We start from the raw sequence: 13,517 nt of genomic DNA, 5'->3' as shown, positions 1-13,517 counted from the left end.
CAGGGCACCGTTCTCTGCCCAGTGCCCCCTGCCATCGTACCCACCTCTACTTCCCCATAATCTTCCTGTCCACCTACACCATCCAATCCATATGCTCTCAGTGTCCTTAGCACAGCCTCCTTCTGAGGCAAACACTAATGAATTCTGTCAGTTGAACCAGTGAAACTGATGAAGTCTGTTGCCTCTCCCAGAAGCATTTGTGATTCAAAAACTTATTAACTTCATGACCTTATTGAAAAATGGGCCCCTTGATGAATAGACATTTTTCCAAAGAAGGTATGCAAATCGTCAACAAGCATACGAAAACCTGCTCAGCACCACTAATCATTGGGGAAATGCAAATCAAAACCACAGTGAGTTACCACCTCACACTCATTAGGATAGCTACCATCAAAAAGCATAAAATAACAAATGTGGGGACTATGTGGAAAAATTAGACCTTTGTGCCAGCGAGAATGCAAAATGGCACAGCCCCCGTGAAAAACAATATGGTGTTTCTGAAAAGAATTAAAAATAGAATATCATATGATCCGCAATTCCACTTCTAGGTATCTATGTAAAAAAAAAAAAAAAAAAAAATGAAGCAGGGTCTCAAAAAGATAATTGTGCATCCATGTTTATAGGAACCTTATTCACAGTGAGCAAAAGATGGAAACAACCCAAGTGTCCATTAACATCCACGAATGAATGGATAAACAAAATGTGGTATGTCCATACAATGGAATATTATTCAGCCTTGAAGGAAATTCTGAAACATCCTACATCATTGAATCTTAAGGACATTATGCTAAGTGAAATAATCCAGTCACAGGACAAATACTGTCTGGTTTCACTTAGAGAAGGCACCCAGAGTAGGCAAATCCATAGAGAAAGAAGTCAGAACGGTGGCTGCCAGGAAATTCGGGGAAGGAGGCATGGGGAGCTGTCTAATGGGTACAGAGTTTCAATTTTGCAAGATTTTCATAGAGTTTGGGAGATTGGTAGCAGAACATGTGAATGTACTTAACACTACTGAATTGTACACTTAAAAAGAGTTAAGATGGTACATTTTATGTTATGTGTATTTTACCACAATATTTTATTTTTTTTCCAAGGCAAAATGCTATTTATTTATTTATTTATTTATTTATTTATTTTTTTTTTTTTAATATGAAATTTATTGTCAAATTGGTTTCCATACAACACCCAGTGCTCATCCCAACGGGTGCCCTCCTCCATGCCCATCACCCACTTTCCCCTCCCTCTCACTCCCCCATCAGCCCTCAGTTTATTCTCAGTTTTTAAGAGTCTCTTATGTTTTGGCTCCCTCCCTCTCTAACTTTTTTTTTCCCTTCCCCTCCCCCATGGTCTTCTGTTAAGTTTCTCAGGATCCACATATGAGTGAAAACATATGGTATCTGTCTTTCTCTGTATGACTTATTTCACTTAGCATAACACTCTCCAGTTCCATCCACGTTGCTACAAAGAGCCATATTTCATTCTTTCTCATTGCCAAGTAGTATTCCATCGTGTATATGCAGAAAAAAAAAAAAAAAGCTTAAATCCATTTACTTACAAAGCAAATTTTATATCACTACTGTAAAGATAGAACCATTATGGGGCGCCTGGGTGGCTCAGTCGGTTAAGCAGCTGACTTCAGCTCAGGTCATGATCTCACGGTCTGAGTTCGAGCCCCACGTCGGGCTCTGTGCTGACAGCTCCGAGCCTGGAGCCTGTTTCAGATTCTGTGTCTCCCTCTCTCTGACCCTCCCCTGTTCATGCTCTGTCTCCCTCTGTCTCAAAAATAAATAAACGTTAAAAAAAAGTTTTAAATAAAAAGATAGAACCATTAGCCATAAAAATTACCTCCATAAAAAGAAATATTTATTAAATTCTACTTTAAGAAAAAATGTGTTAACTGAAAATAACTAATTGTGGTCGCTATCAAGTATGGCCAGTGTGGTCTAGGAAAGGAGGCTGAAAATAACCCAGGCCAAAGAGGTGTGTGGGGCCCCAGCCCCTTCCCCACCCTCGGAACTCTGAGTAACTCCGGCTAAATCCAGGGGGGCAGGACGGCAGGCCTGGGAGTTATAAGCATTGAAAGGGCTCTGGGGCTGCCCACATGGCCCTGCCTATGGCCCAGCATAGAAGGTGATCAGACACAGTGGGTCATTCAGCACCAGGTGCCTGAGTCCAACTGCTTGAGTTCTTACTTGCTTGGCCACTTACTAGATCTTTCAGCCAGCAGATTATTTAGCCTCTCTGAGCTTTGAAGGCTTCCCTACCTGTGGATAGAATCCAGCACAACATGAATTTATGGTTTTGTTGAATGAATGGGAATAATATAACCTTTGTCATAGGATTGTTGTGAGATAGGTCTATAGCTCAGAGTGTTCCTAGCCCCTTGTCTGGACTCAATGCAGAGCTATTATGCTGTTCAAAGGTATGGTGACCTGCCCCTGGCCCTGACTCAAGAAAACAAAATGGCATGAATTCAGGTGGTGGGTGACACTCAGAAGGGGCACTCTATGGTACTGGACCATCGGTCCACTCCTCTCCTGTGCAGGAAAAGACCTAGTAGCCACCACCTCCCACCCCAGAGAGGAGATGGAACAGTTTAGTGAGTCGGGCCCCATCTTCGATCTTGGGGACAGGATTCAGCCCTAAAGGGGAAAAGGTGAACCAGTAGGCCCAGCCCATTCGTAACGACATACCTCTGGTCATCACTCCTTAACACCAGGCCTTCAGCTCCAAGACTAAGTCCAGAGCCATGGCCGGTGGGCTGAGGCTCAACCATCTTGACCAGGTCAGATCAAGTTGGTTCCAGAAGTAAACTTGACCCAGATGGTTGGGGAGCGTGAGGCTTCTGTGGCACTGGCATGACCCTCTTGTGAAAGCATGTCTTCCAAATTCAGATCCACGGGGCCTTGAACTTGGAAGCATCCTGTTGTCCATTGGCACCCATCAACAGGAACGGAAGTGAGGACAAGAGGCCGCATTAACCCAGAATTGCCCTGTCTTGCCGGTGTGGCCCTGGGGGAAACGGAGAGATTGACGCGGTGGTCCCTGACCAGCCAATCCCTGGTGAGCAACTCAAGGGATCCCACACTGGAACCCCCCGTCTGCTGTGTGGCCAGCCCCAGACATCCATCAGTTTCCTTCTGAGACCATGAGGTCCTCCCGGGGAACTTTTTACCCCTTCGGGCAGTTTGGCCGTGCCACAGCTCCTGGCACACCTGTGGCTGTGCACGAGCCATAGACGAAGCAAGTGCCCAAATAATGCAAATCAGCTGTGCCTTTGGCCTGTACCCGCAGGGCACCCCTGACCGGGCTCTCAGCTCTCTGCCAGTGGTCCTCCAATACCACGATGCTTTATGCTGAGTTCACCACCTAAGCACGGGCACGGCTGGCCTGGCCATTGGAGACAATCGTCTGGGCACAGCAGGCAGAAACAGATTTGTTTTACAGTCACCACCTTGAATGCGATGCGCATCCCTTTTCCAAAGCGTGCACCACCGGCAACTTCTATCTGAACTTCTCGGAAACGTATTTGGCAAATCACATGCTGACAGGTTTATCTTGTTAGCTGTCAGGATGAGTAAGGAGGCACGTTGCATGCCATCATTCAGCCTGAACGGAGCAACGCTACTACTCAAGAAATCTGACAAAATAAGTACATTTCCCAACCAGATTTGTCAGATTTCTATTAATCCTTTGTTCAGAACTTGTCGTAATTGACCTTAAATAGACCTCCGATGACCCAGGGAGGTGGAGACCTCACGCAGTCATGTGCCCGATGTATTAAAGCCACGAGCCGCGGCACAGTCTTGCAGAGACATGTAATGGAGCAGCTACCCAGCCTGCATCTGTATGTTTTAGTTGTCTTTCAGTATCTAGTTACCCTGAAGGAGCCACTTAAAACCATACATCCAGGCCTTACCACCAATGCAAGCTGAAAGCCAAGGGGCAGGTGAGGTAATTGCCACATTCTTAACGGTCCCGTCCACCTTTCCAGACATCCTGAGCAAAGCCCTGAAGTGAGTCCAAATGCAGAGGAAATGATTAGAGCAAGGGTTCTGGGGATACAAAGATTTCATGGTATTGCAGGACTTCAGAGTAGAGAAATAAATAAACCCGCCCCACTCTATCTTCTCTGTTAGATCAGCTCTGCTCTGGCTTCAGGTGGCAGATCAGTTGCTGACTCATCTGTGACACTTCAGGGGTCCCCAAGAGAGAGGGCAAACCCACCCCTTGCCCTAGCCTAAGGGGACAGCCTTCCTGGGTGCAATCCCTCTGAGTGAGATCAGGTCCGGAACTATGCTTGTTAAAGCTCTCCGGAGGGGGGCCTGCTATGTAGACCTGATGTACCCCCACACCAGGAGAGGGTTCTCTTCCGGCCCCAGGCCTGGGGCTCTGGAGCCAGCGTCAGAAAGGGCAAAACAAACATTGAAAGCACAATTTTATTTTCTCCAAAGGTTCTATTCTATCTAAAAATTCATAAAATGTTTATATCATGTGCTTGCTCTGTTGAGATAATCAAAATTCAAAACTTCTCCCTAACTCTCTGAGAAAAACTGATTTTCCAGGAAAAAAAAAAAAAAAAAAAATATATATATATATATATATATATATATATATATACACACCTGGTTCATCCTGTGGCCTTATCTCCTAATAACAGGTAGAATTTCTGGAGCATTTACTAAGTACTGAGGAACATCCTAGAGCTTTATCTGCCCTAATTCCCTTAAATCTCACACCTGCACTTAGGAGGGAACTGTCTTTATCCACGTTTCACAGACGAGGAAGCTGAGGTTGAGGGGATTACATGAAATCTCACGCAGGGGAAAGATGTAAACTGGGGCTTGTATCTAGTTGTTTGCCCCCCAAGACTCATGCCTTTGACCGTTACGATTTACAGCCTTCCAGCATGAGAAGCATGACCCCACACTAGAGGCTGTTTGCTTGCTGAGCAGAGATGGGCTCTCAGTGACACTGCCCCCAACAATGACAACAACGTGCATGCAAAGCCAGGCAGTGAGCAAGCCGAGGGCCTAGAACGCTGCTGTCCCTCCTCCAGGTCAGACCCAGCCCAGCAATTCCCCAAAAGAGGAGTTCAGAGAGGCTCAGAAGTGAGAGCCATGTGACAGCCAGGGCCTCCACCTCCCAGCCTTCCTTCCCACAGAGCACGGTCGGAGAGCACTGTCAGGGGAGTCCACCACAGAGGGGCACACGCGCGGTTGCATCAGCTGGGAGCACAACTTCCAGAGGGTCGGCCCCTGGAAGCCACGCGGCGGGTGTCGTGGCTTTGCTTTGGCATTTGAACCTGTGTATGCTCTCTAAGCGCACGCCTCAAAGACAGTTTCAGCGTCTGCCTTCACCAAACATTCTCCCTCCAGTTACGCCTCCTTGCAGGTTCCCTGAGGCAAGGACGTCTGGGGAAATTCCTCCGGCCCGTCCCAAGATGCAGACTTGAGTGTGCAGCTCAGCCTACATGACAGACGTAAGTTACCCAGGACAGAGTCCAGTAAACAGGGACTTGATTTAGCCTGTAGCGTGGCCACTCATTCATTCCTTCATTCATGGGATATTTATCCAGCATCTACTAAGTGCCACGAACGGTGGTGGGTTTTGTGTGGTAGACACAGATTTACAGGACATAGTTCCTGCTTTCATGACTTCAACATCAAATAGAGGAAAGTGGCATAAATATCTACCTACACTTAGAGTGTGGAAAAATGCAGGAACACGTGACCATAAATAATAAGAACTGGTACTTACTGAGCACTTACTATGTGCCAGTGGCTGTCTGTACTAAACCATTGTCACGTACTAATGTGTTTAAGATTTACCAAACCCTTTGGGATAGGTCCGGTTAGCATCCCATTTCACAGATGAAGGTACTAAGGCTTAGCAATATTAAGTTACTTGCCCAGGCAAGTTACAGCTGGGCATTTCAGACTAGGTTTCTCGGGATTCGGTTCAGAGCTGCTTGACTCCAGAGCCTCCACCTAAAGGGATGTGGTTTCCATCCCAGTGTGGCCACATGGCAACTGCAGTGGCTGACTCCCAGAGCCCGTGTGAGGATGAAAGGCGTACGGCAGGTAAGGTGTGTGCACCCACTTAGGTCATCGGCCATGACTATGAAGGTCTCAGTGCTCTGTGTAGTGAGGTCTGGGTTAAGTGCCTCTTGGTCTATCAGTGGCTTCAGTGGCAAGTAGTCAGGCAAGGCTTCAGAGAGGTGATCTTTAATAGGATTAGCTTGCCAGACAGTGGGGGGGGGGGGGGGGGGGCGGGGAGAGAGGAGGACACAGGAAAAGATGTTCTGGGCGGTGGGAACAGCATGAATTAAGGGAGAAGTGGTTATGTACGGCAGGAGGCTGGGGTGGGGAGAATAAAAAGAGCCCTGAGAAGTGGGCAGGGACTGGCCCTGGTGACCACAGGTGCCATGCTATCGAACTGCACTTGACCCTGAAGCGACAGACAGTGCAATGGCCAGGTGACTCTGCAACAATCCAGAAGGCGAACTAGAAAGGGAGCCCCGGGTGGTGGCAGGAAGCCCAGGGAGAAAACTGACAGCACGTCGCACTGACAGAGTCATTCACTCATTTGTTCGTTCATTCACTCATTCAGTCGGTCAGACAGTCAATCAGCAAATATTCGCAGTAGTGTTCAGAGTGGGACCTAAGGTCCCCAGGACCTTTTCAGGGATACGCAAGTTGTCCGAACTATTTTCCGCATACTACCAAGACCTCATTTATCTCCTTCACATTCATTCTCTCATGAATAACCTGTGGAGGTTTCAGAGTCTACACATGGCAGACTGAAGGCCTGAGCAGATATGGGAACCCCTCCACTTTTCATTAAGTCAGATGGGAAGAGATTTGCAAAACGGTAAAACAAGGACATCCTCCTCACTAACGTTTAGCTTTTGGTTTGGGAAAATACAAGTCATGTTTTCATAATAATAACTTCTCTATGTTAATATGCAATGGGTTCATTTGTTTTTTAATTTTTTTTTAATTCATTTTTGAGAGAGACAGAGACAGCATTAGCAGGGCAGGGCCAGAGAGAGGGAGAGAGAATCCCAAGCAGGCTCTCCACTGTCAGTGCAGAGTCCAACGTGGGGCTCGAACTCACAAAGCCATGAGATCACGACCTGAGCCAAAACCAAGAGTCAGATCACGACCTGAGCCGAAACCAAGAGTCAGATGCTTAACCGACAGAGCCACCCAGGTACCCCGGGTTCATTATATTTTTTTAAAGAACTAATACATTTTTTAAAGGCAGTATTAAAAATGTTGTACTTTAATTTTCAAGATGGTAAGTATTGACAAGACATAGCCCATAAAAAGCAATGTTTAAGAGTGTGGAAGAGTCCTGAGAATAAACGGGTTGAGAACCACTGGGCCAGTCTGCACCAGGCGGTGCCCAGGGCGCCAGGAACAGAACGATGGACAAGACCCTTCCCGTGGGAGGGCAGGCGAGTTGATGGACAGTGGTTTCAGGAAGCCGCACAGAGTGTGGAGTGTGGAAGAGGGTGATGGATGGAGAGGCAAGTGGCTGCTGCATTCGTGCGGGGGCAGCAAACGACCAGCCCCTGCTCTCCCTGAAGGTCGTGTCCCCAGGGCACGGCACCCTCGGAGGGCTCTCGATTCGGGCCATGTGTCCCTCCTGCACCCCTAGGAGTACAACCAGACCTGGAGTGGGGGACAGGGATGCAGGCTTCACTTGCCCTCCTCCAGGTCTCCTCCTCCCTCCTTCTCTGGCCTTGATACTTTGTCAGAACCTTCCCGAGGCCAGGGCAGGGTCACTTCCCCGGACACTCATACTGTTCATCTCACGGATGAACCTTCCACACACCTCCTCAAACACCTCTTTCTATCCTCACTCACGGCTTCCCCATCCACTGAGAACAGGGACCCGATCCAGAAAGCAGGGTCACATCTTGCCCTCCGCGCACGTCCCCACCACACGGGGTGCAGACCTCCTGCCCCTCCCTGCGCCCAGCCCAGTGAGCCTTCCTGTGGCTGCCCTCCACACTGCCCCTCCTGAGCGCCTCTTCTCGTCCATCAAGGCCACTCCTTCTAGCAGCTGTTCCCTCCCTCCTGCATCGTCCGTTTTTAACTCTTCCCTGGAACTTTCCCACTAGCACACAGATAGAATTTCTCCCATAAAAAAACTCCCTTTACCCCACATCCTTGTCTACTGCCCCATTGCTCTACTCTGTCTTTTACAGCAAGGTAGTTCAAAGCTTCCTGATGTCTTCAACTCCCCCCTTCTCATTTATTCCTGAATGCACTCAGTCATAACCGCTGTCCCACCATCCCACAGAAACTGTCTCCAGATGATACCTAAGTCTCTAACTCAGCCCCTATTCAGCCCTCACCTGGCCTGACCCTATAGTATCTATAGTATCTCTATAGTATCTCCCCCCACCCCCATCATCATGCCCCCTCTTCCACACTCTCTTTACCTGACTTCCGGAACACCACACTCCCCGGCTTTCTTTCCCTCACGAGCTACTCCTTCTTTGCCTTGTTTGCTGCTTCCTCACCGTCTCCCTGAATTCTGTTTGTGTCCCAGGCTTCAGTCACCAGACCTTTTCTCCTCTCTCAACTACAGTCTCTCCCTGGATGAGTTCAATCAATCTCCATGTTTTAAATATTGTCCATATGCTGCTGACTTCCAAGTTTCTATCTCCTGCCTGGACCTCTCTTCCTTTAACCGCAAATTCATAAATCCATGCTGTTCAGTGGCCATGTCGAACCTCACAGATCCAGAGCTGGACTCAGACTTTCTCCCCCAAAGACCTATTCCTTCCAGAGTCTTTCTCTCGTCTCCAAAAATGGCAACTCCATCCTTGCAGCGCTCAGACCAAAAGCCTTGGGTTAGCCTTGAATCCTGTCCTGCCAGGCTGAGCTATTTGGTGCAGGCACAGAGGAGGAGGAGAGTGAGAAGTGACCAAGGCCGAGGTTTCACCAGGCAGTACCACAGAGGGAGAGGGAGGAAGGGGAACGGGCTGTCCCCACAGACTCCAAGCTGGATAGGAAAGCTTCTGAGAACACCAAGATGTTGGTGTCACTGAAAAATTGGCCGGGTCCGTGAGTTGCGTCCTCATGGAGTCAAGGGTTGTTGGGGTTACCAGAGTAAACAAAGCAGTGGTCCGAATGAGATACGTGAAACGATTTCGGCTACCGTGCAGTGGTTTTTATGGTGCCCTCCACAGCAGCGTGGCCACAGAGCATCTGTTAAGGTGGGACGGAGGGAGCATTGCTGCAGTGAAGCTGTCAGCATTCTGAGTGGCCAAGGATCGCCACCCTGGATGATGGCGATGAAAACAGCCACACTTCTCTGCGCATCCTCTATTGCCCTGTTTTTGCTCACGGATCTGTGTCCCACACTAGCAAGCACACCCAGCAAGCATGGGAACCGCGTCCTGTCTAACAACGACCACCAAACCTGGCACAGCAGAGGCGTTACAGAAATGCACTCGGCTCTTTCAAAATCAAAGGGCCAGAGAGGAGATGGCTGGAGGAAGCCTTCACCTTAAGACAGAATTGATGGTTAACATCCGCTGAAACCAAGCTGAGCTTGAGGCGCGTGGACTGCATCTCCTGTGGCATGGGCTGCACTCTCTCAGCTCGGCACGGTCGTGGTCTCAATCCACCACTGCTTGTTTAGCCATTTAAGGACCTGGCCCAGTGAGCTCCCACAAGCTGCACCGTGGACAAGCGAGCTACTCTCTCCCTTGGGACCCTAGATTCAATCCCATCGTACCCACATTGTCATCGAGCAACTGTGTGTCAGACTCGGAAGTGCCAGGCGCACAACAGCTCACCTTTCCCCTTTATTTGGCAAAGCCCGGGAAACAGGCTCTCGCAGAACGGCAGTTACTCTTCCAAGAGTAACTGCTTGGGAATAACGGCTTCTTCTGGGATCGAGAGAACGTCCCTCTAAAACTCTACGTAAGCACAGAGCTTTGCTGAATTTCAGCGAATAGGGCCAGCACTGCCTTTTCAGTTAGGATTTTGCCCGGCAAAGCTGGGTTCCCGCTGGTTGTTTTTTATTGTCGCAGCAGAACTGGCTCACGTGGAACACGTTCTTCTGTGTAACGTTCATCTCTTGAAAAGACCAAATCTAATGCCCACCTGCTTGTCATAGGAACACAGACAGCAAACGGAGAGCTGTGCATTCTGTTGTCACTGGTCACCATCGAATCCAGGCTGCCCAGGGCCCCCTGGGAACCAGAGACAACCCCTGTCCATACCCTGCAACACCAGTCAAACTTGCACCAAAGGTGTCAGACCATTTTTGCCACCTTCTCTCACAAACCCAAGTGTATTACAACCCACATCTCAAAGAAAATGCTCCAAAGCCTGGGTTTATCACCACCTTTATTCAGCATCTTAACGATTTTAGCTACACCTACCCTCCAAGCCTCCGCTTAACCCCTACAGTTTGAAATAGGAAGGCTATTCACTTTATCAACTTCACTCATTCACGATTCGTTCGCTCATTCATCACTGGTGCGCCTGGCACAGTCCCCAGGGTCAAGCAGGCAGACACGCAGAGCAACGATCACAACGCTGACAGTTGCCAAAACGGAGGCAACACGAGGTTGAGCAGAGCCTCCTTTTGATGCCAGGGTTTTTGTACACGTCTTCCTCTCCGTTTGAAATAATAAGAGCTAAGATCTGCAGAGCCCTCGGTAATATGTCCAGAACCATGCGCAATTTAATTTTCCTCAGAACTGAAGATGAGATCTACTTAACGTCTTTTTGCCTCGGTTTCCCCATCAAAAAGACTGTCGAAGAGGCTTAACTCGCCAGGCGTAAACATGACACAGTTTTGTTTCCTTAGTGACTGTGAGCAACCATGCTCTGTCACTTTTAGCCATTACATTATTTGTTTCCTGTGGTTGGACTTGATGCTCTTTTACGAGTGCCAGTTCCTATTTGTTTCGAAGCTCCTCTCCTGCCAGCCCCCCAGTGCTGACTGACTGGATCTATAGGTACTGTGGTTTGGGGCCAGGGCAGGGGTGGGTCAGGACAGCTTCCACGCCTCCCTCCCTCTGACACTCACCTTCCAGCATCGGGAGGAGGGAGGGGCAAGTCACCTCCTTCTCCAAATGCCTGTGGTGAAGTCGTTGTCCTATGTCAAGAGTTGTCACCCCAATCCAGCCACATTCTAAACTTGGCAATGGTGGGATGCCTGCCACACTAACGCCACTGCCGAGCCTTTCATCCCTCATAACACCTTAGGTACCAACTAGTCACTTTCATCATTCTTCTGACAGAACCCTCGCTGGGTCCTTCTTTGTCCCATTCTGGGGCAGCCTCCATCAATCGCGGCCCCCATCCCATTTATCCTCTGCAGGCCCAACTGTTGACCATTGTCTTCTCTCCACCTGACTGTGTCTTTTGACATCCCAGTGCTCTGATGAGTTGGACAGGAACCCAAGCTGGACTGGACAGGGACCGAATCATGAAGGGCTGGCATGTTCCACAATGGAGTAGTGTTTATGCTTTAGGCAAGGTGAAGCCACAAAGAATTTTGGACGAGGACACAGCATGATTAGATTTGTATTTTATTGCCATTGTTCTCAGAGCACAGAACAGAATAGGTAGGAGAGTGTAAGACCTGTTAACAGGAGACCAGTCAAGAGCTGAATGTCATGTTTCCAGTTTTCACGTCGTTTGTGAACACAACCAATTATGATCCATTTTTTTTGGCTTATGACACGGTCTACAAGGTGATTCAACAAGCCTTGGGCAGGTTGATTGTGTCGACCTACGGTAAGGCTGTAGCGGATTGAATCGCGTCACCTAAAGAGATACGTTGAGGTTCTAACTGGCAGAACTGCGAATGGGACCTTTGGCCTTTGGAAATAGGGTCTTTGCAGATATAATCTAGGTAAGGTCATCAGGATTAGGGATGGCCATAAATTCAATGAGTGCAGTCCTTCTAAGGACAGGGAGATTTGAAGACCCATGGATACACACACAGAGAACAAAGCCACTTGAAGAGGTTGGGGTGATGCAGCTATAAGCCAAGGAACTCCAAGGACTGCCTACAACCACCAGGTGCCAGGAAACGCGAGAAAGGATTCTACCCAGAGGCTCAGAGGCAGCATGGCCTGTGGCCCCTTGATTTCCAGAACCATGAGACAATAAACTTCTGTTGTCTTAAGTCACCAAGTTTGTGGTAATTTGTTAATGGCAATCCTAGGAAATGAATACAAGGGCCAAATAATTACAGAACATTAAAGCCGACTGTACCTATCAGATGAGGAGGCTGGGACGCAGACTCGTGACTTGGCTTCCCAAAGTCCGCAGAGAGCCCATGATAAGCTCCACAGGTAAGGATAGCACAGTGCACGAATAGCCACGGTTCCCCCTGGCTATGGTTCCTGACACTTCTGGAGCCCGCTTTTGACTTCGGATCCTCTGCTCATGCCCACACATGCAGTTTGGGCTATTTAAAAATACCATAGACTAGGTGGCTTAAACAACAGAAATTTCTTTTATCAAAACTCTGGAGGCTGCAAAGGCCAAGATCAAGGTTCCAGCAGAGCTCAGTTTGTTGGTGGGATCTTTCTTCCTGATTTGCCAGTGCCTGCCTTGTCCCTGTGTCCTCATCTGGCCTTTCCTCGGCCTGTGCAGAGAGAGCAATCCCTCTTTTCCTTCTTTTGTGAGGCAACGGTTCTTATCAAAATAGGGCCCGGCCTTCATTTCGTCTCAGTTACCTGCTTATAGGTTCTATCTCCAAAAGCAGTCACATTGCAGTCAGGGCTTCAACATATGAGTTTGGGGTGTCTTTGTCAGTCGGGGCTGCTGTAACGAAGTGCCCAGACTGGGCAGCTTATAAACAACAGACGTTTGTCTTCTTACGGCTCCTGAGGCTGGGAGTATAAGACCACGACGTCATCCGAGGGGGGAGTTCTGGGAGGGCCCTCTTCCGGGTTGTGTCCCCACCCTGCAGAGAGTGGAAAGAAGCCAGGGACTCTTACAAGGGCACTAATCTCATTCACTAGGGCTCCATCCTCACGACCCCATCTAATTCTACTCACCTCCCAAAGGCCCCGCCTCCTAATACCGTCACATTGGCAGGTGGGATTTCAACGTATGAATTTGAGGGGGAAGGACACAAACATTCAGTCCAGAACAGGGGACACAATTCCATGCATAGCAATACTGAAGGCAAGGTGATGCCATTCTTCACGTGTCCCCTTCCGACCAGACTACCAGCTCCTTGAGGAAAGAAACCATGTATTTTTTACAAATTTATCTGATACTCAAACAATGTCTGATCCACGGTTAGTGCTCAAAGGGAATTCACCAACCTTACGGACTGTGTCATTCCTTTACAAGCTGTCTGCATGTCCCAAACATATGGAGAGGCTGGAGAGGCCCTGGGGTCAGTGCGCATGGGAAGTTCCCTGTACAAAAGCGTATGTGCAGACAGATCATGCAAAGTTGCCAGCAATTGATGAGTAGTCCACGAAAAGAAAATATTTCATGTTCAAAGAAGTTTGG

At 48.6% G+C, this 13,517-nt stretch overlaps 2 protein-coding genes across 3 annotated transcripts in view; one reads left to right on the top strand and one right to left on the bottom strand.

Moving 5' to 3' along the window:
• The window catches only part of CPQ (carboxypeptidase Q), a 517,628-nt gene that overhangs the window by 502,407 nt on the left and 1,704 nt on the right, over positions 1-13,517 (top strand). The window lies entirely within an intron of this gene.
• TSPYL5 (TSPY like 5) overlaps positions 11,551-13,517 on the bottom strand; it is a 55,603-nt gene continuing 53,636 nt past the window's right edge. For both annotated transcript variants that reach the window (XM_086695259.1, XM_086695265.1), the window contains exon 2: positions 11,551-12,957. The gene's annotated coding sequence lies outside the window, so the exon portion shown is untranslated. The remainder of the gene's footprint in view (positions 12,958-13,517) is intronic.

The sequence above is a fragment of the Puma concolor genome, chromosome F2 (assembly GCF_028749965.1).
Source record: "Puma concolor isolate L17-30 chromosome F2, mPumCon1.1.hap2, whole genome shotgun sequence".
NCBI classification, from domain to species: domain Eukaryota; kingdom Metazoa; phylum Chordata; class Mammalia; order Carnivora; family Felidae; genus Puma; species Puma concolor.
This window is presented reverse-complemented; position numbering and strand designations above follow the sequence as displayed.